Below are 6,000 nucleotides of genomic sequence, written 5' to 3'. Positions count from 1 at the left end.
TAAGACTCACCTAAAAAGTAATTCTAGTAAGAATGATGATCATACTCAAATTAATGATTAGTTGTGTTTGTTGAAGTGAAAGATCTTTCCTAATGAAATTTAGCTTCTACCAAAAAAAAATCTATTAGAAATATATATATATATATATATATTTATATATATAAAAAAAAGATTCAAGTCATAATAATGATTTCATATGTCACAAAGTAAAATTTAGCCTCTGTATTTAATTTGTTTCTTTTTAAATGAGGATATCTATATATATATATAGATGAAATATGGGTGTAGATATCATGTAATAATGAAAAACGTATGGTATAATATAGTTATTTTGTTATTATGTTTTTTAATAAAATGAATGAATGTATATAAATGATAGAAGTGATGGTTTTGTTTTTAGAATGTCATAGGCATGTAATTTTTTAGTAAAGAAAGAAATAATAAAAAAAAAAGTTAATTTTTCTTAACTACTATGATTGATAATAAATAGCATTGAGAGGAGAATTGAAAAAAATATATGAATGGATAGGTCATTGCTGTAAAAGTTATTAGTATTAAGTACAGTATTAGTATGATATATATATGATTTTTGGTCTACATATAGAGGGTTACAAAATTAGTAAAAAAAATTTAAAAAATAAGTATTAGAGATAATAAGAATCATGCGACATCAACTCCTTAAAATCTTCATATATATATATATTGATTGATTAATTTGTATTTATGTTTTATGTACTGTTTTGTAAGATTTGTTTCTTTATGATAATAATTTTGTGTACTCTAATATAGCCTCTTTTCTTTTTTTAGCTTTCTAATATAAAATTTGAAGAATTTTTAATGGATAGCAATAAAATAAAATTAATATAACACAAATAGATTAATTAAAAAAAATTATTATTTTGAATTAATATTCTTAAAAGGAAGTAATTTTTTTTCTTGAATAATTATGTTAAAAATAAAAAAAAAAATGATATAAATTTATAAACAATGTTTTGTATCTAATTATTAATAATATATGAATTTTGTTAAAAATGATTGGAGCATAAAGAAATTTATATATTGTACTAAAATTATATATAACTTATGGCATAAAAATAATTATAAAAAAAATTGATGTATACATGTTTTTAAATAAAAGAGAAAAATAAAATAGAAGAGATCACATAAAATTAAAATTTTATTCGAATATAAAGGTCTAAATATACAGTAGCACAATATATATGGGAGTGCTTTTAAAAAAATTTAAACATAATAATACACAATGTTGGATGAGAATTGTTTATCGTCTCTAATAGGTAATATAAACTTCATTGTTGTTCTCGAGTATGATCCCATTTTTTATGATCTTAGAGTTCTTCAAATAGAGTTTCATCCCGCTTCTTTATGCTTTTGTCGTTCTTTCTTCATTTTTTTGTGAGCCAAAGCCTAATACACATTGATTTTACTCAATAATATAGTGATCACCTATTTTAAGGACATTAAACCTCACCATGAGACATATGTAAATAAAAGACCTTGACTCATAATTATGAGACACATATATATATATAGATAAAATATTAAGTAAAATAAAAGACTTTTACTCATAATTTTAGAAGTCTATTTTCAAAGTAATAGAAAAAAAAAACATACGAAATTTAAAAAAAGATGAAATGATAATGATCATGATGGATACCTTTAACGTTCAAACCACAAATATATTGCATGACATTTTTACTTTGTTCATCTCTTCAAACAAACCATTATAATCAAATAAAAAAATTTCTCTAGCTGCCAACTCACAAGCCAAATCATCTTATATAGTACTTAAAGATTAGGAATATATTATTTGTTATTTAATAATACAAATTAATATTTAATAATACAAATTAATCTTATTAGTTATGATCATCGAATATAAAAAATGTTACAACAATAATAGTGATAATATAAATAGAGTAATAATAAAATAGTATTAGGATATGAGTTATGAAAATGAAAAGACAATAATAATTTTTTAAATGATGAATAAATATTAATAAAGAATAAAAATATAACAAAAATGTGAAAAATTGAAAGAGCAACAAAAGTAAAAGAAAATTCATGTGAGAAGCCACCTCACATGCCAAAAGGATTATATAAATATACAAGATACATGATTAATTAATCAAATATGTCATATATTCTTCCTAAAAAAACAACCAATATAAAAGCACCAACGAACGCATGCACACACACATCTATTTATATATGTATAGTCCACATTTCATATTTTTGCATTACCTACAATACCATAAAAGATTTTCATCAAAAAAAAAAATACCATAAAAGATATTGTCTTTTATAGGTAAATTTAAACCATTTAAATGATTATTTGATCTCCAACAGCTAAACCCATACAATATATATACATATAATATATAAATTTACTTATATACTTACGAATTACACATAACTGGAAACACACATGTGGAGCTTCGATAAAGAGACTTGCTAGGCCTCGAAAGAGCTTTACCGCTATATAAAGGAGAAACTAACAGGTCTCCATAATTTTTTTTTTGTCTTAATTCTCTCTTTTAATAAGATATTAATGTTAATTAATGTATACTTTAAAAATGTTATGAATAATATACGTTTAAAAAATAAAGGGGAAGAGAAGAGACTCCATATAATAGTTGAGGAAGATCACATTAAAAAATAATAAATTCTGCCGTTAGCATTTAAGTAGTGAAAAAAAAGCTTCAAAAACTTAGATTTAAATGTTAAAAAGCTATTAAATGTTAAAAAGCTAACAAAAGTAAGATTATTATAAAATAATATAAAATAATATAAAGTAGATGAGAAGAAAGAAGAAGAAGATGAAGAGAGAAAGAGAAAGTGAATGAGAATTTCTGAGTTGTTTATTCCAATGGAGTGAACCCCTATTTATACAAATACAAGAGTGAGATATTAAGAAACTAAGAAAAAGGGAAACTAAGGAAAAGAGGAATGTTGATTACAATTCATGGTAATAAATAAAAGATTTGGACATCCACATAATTATTAATATTTATAACACTCCCCCTTGGATGTCCATAATAGCTGCCTTATTAAAAATCTTACTGAAAACTTGGTCAAAGGAAAAAGAGTATAGTGTAAACTAACTCCCTCCCCCTCATTTAGGCATTTGTGGAGATCTTCTAATCGACGAATTTCGATCTTGTCTGCCGTCTTCTCAAATGTTGATGTTGGTAATAACTTTGTGAATAAGTTTGTAAGATTGACACTTGATTGAATATGTTGAACACCAATATGTATTTTCTTGAAGCGTATAAAGAAGAATTTCGTGAAATGTGTTCTAACTCTATCTCCTTCAATGTACCATCCTTTTAGTTGAGCGATGCAAGCAGTATTATCCATAGAGAATTGCTTGGGCTGATACTTCTTTATTGAGTGCAATTCATATGTTTCCCAAATATGCTATGTCAATGATCTCACTCACACACATTCTCTACTTGCTTCATAAAATGCAAGTATGTTAACATGATTTATAGTTGCCTCGTTAAAAACCTTGCCAGAAAAACCCAGTGGGACAAAATCTGAGCTAAGGGAAAAAGAGTACAATATATATTTCATATTCATAACTATTTGCAAGTTGCCTCGTTAAAAACCTTGCCAGGAAAACCCAGTGGGACAAAACCTGAGCTAAGGGATAAAGAGTGCAACATGAATATGTCTCCCCCTCATGCACATATGATCCATAATTCTTTTGGTGATAATAGATCTCATAAGATTATTGTTATCACTTTTAAAATATCACCATATATGATCTTTGATCATATATTTTTTATAACTCTTCCAGAGTATGTATGGACATCTAAATTATAGATGAGGGGTTCGTGGAACATTAGTCTTTATCCAACTAATTGTATCATTCATGTGTGTACACAACTTTGTTCATACGAAAATTTAAAATTTCAAGTAGATATGAACATAACACATTAATGGTACTACAAATTTTCATTTGTGACAATGATGGTACTCCAAGACCATATATTTATTCCATCTTGTTTTATGATCTTAATTTCCATATCAAATGATCATATATCTATAATTCTTGATACATATGAAGTACTTCAGGACTTCAATACTAATGAACAAATTAACTTTATACATTAATATTTCTCGAAATACAAAAGAAATAAAAGTTTGTTCTTCAAATTAATCAAAAACTCTTAAAGAGTCTATCACAACGTATAATTTACGTATTTATATTGCATAGACAACCATAGGTATTTTTCAAATAATAATTTACTTACATGTCTTTATTTCATACAAAGATCTTTGTCATATAGTGCGCGCGACTTTGAATTTATATCACTTAAGACATGTATTAAATTCTTCTAGAATTTTTAGATAAGGCTTATTTCAAATTCTCACTATATTAGGAGCTCCAAATAAATAACCTTTTGTTGCAACATTTATGTGACGCTTATAAATCCTCATAAAATATATTCCAGGCTATAATCAAATCATGATTATATTTTCTCAATATTTAAGCCTTACTTCAATCAATCTCATGTCTATGCAAACTTTGTACAACAATTCATTATGTACAAATACATATATGCAAATTTCTCATTAGAAATATTTATTTGCACACCCTACAGGTCTTACTTCACTTTATGTGAGTAAATTTGCCTGGATTGCGTCATAATATTTTGGCCAAAAATCAAAATGTATGTCGATAATTCTCGACAAATCTAATACAATGATCCTTGCTATCTCATGTTAGTAATTTATTGCATATGCACACATTCAATATTTATTGTCGACAAAAATTTCAATAAATGATAATTTCCTCCCATATTGACATAACTTATAGAGATCTCTTTAAATTACATATTTTCAAATATGTTTATCATTTATAGGTACCTATAACGAATCACTTCAGGGATTCAATTATGATTAAATGTGTTATGTCTAACTTCTCTTGGGAGTCTCTTCGAGTACCGTTTTCATCACGGTTATCATTTTAATACTTTATAACATTAAGGTATCTCCATGAGTACCTCTAGATTTAACAACTTCAGGGCAAATCAAATGAACATTTACTAATAATTTCTATATTGTTCATTTACGCTTCAGGCGTTTTCAACTCATTCTATCTCAACTTTGAGTAATATTGATTTGCAGTTGGTATATATCATTTTGAACTATATCGTTCTTATAACTTTGTGCAAGGATCATTTTTCAAAAATTATCATCGATCCCAACTGCTTCTCTCCCCCTGATCGAGAGAATTTTAAGAAATTGTGATATCTAATAATATTAATACACTGTAGGGATTTCAATATATCACAATGAATCAATATCTATTTAAACTCATATATATTATATGACATTGAACTTCAGGTTCAATAACTTCAGTTTCAAGTTCAATACTTATGAACTTAATTCATTTCTAAGAATGAGTCATACGTGTATAATTAGAAATACATAAATTTACACATTTTGTAAATGCATGATCATATAATCTTATCACATCGATAAGAAACTATGCAATAAAAATCTAACAATGGCTCAAGATTGTTAAAGAAATATAATTTAAATATTTTCTATGTGCAAATATATGCACATTCTTCTTTTGAGCCTTATAAATTAACAATGAGAAGAATCTTTTGGTTCTTCAACAAAATTTAGTCAAATCCTTTGACAATTTATTGCATATGATTTATCATGTCAAAATAATTCAATTAATGAACTTCAGGTTCACTATAATTTGTATTTCAATGAAACTTTCAAAGGTAATGTAAATTTATTACAACATAATCATTATAAGTTTCATTTTTATATACACGAATAATATAATTATATTATTCTCCAAAACATACACTCTTCAAGAGTCACTATTATGTTTATCAAACTTTATATTTCTTCAGGAATCACTATCATCAATTCAATGATGTGTATAATGTAAAATGTACATGACAACTTCATCATGTTGTTATAATGGTCAAATAGATATAACCATAATATATC

The sequence above is a fragment of the Cannabis sativa genome, chromosome 4 (assembly GCF_029168945.1).
Source record: "Cannabis sativa cultivar Pink pepper isolate KNU-18-1 chromosome 4, ASM2916894v1, whole genome shotgun sequence".
NCBI classification, from domain to species: Eukaryota; Viridiplantae; Streptophyta; class Magnoliopsida; order Rosales; family Cannabaceae; genus Cannabis; species Cannabis sativa.
Note: the sequence above shows the minus strand (reverse complement) of the source record.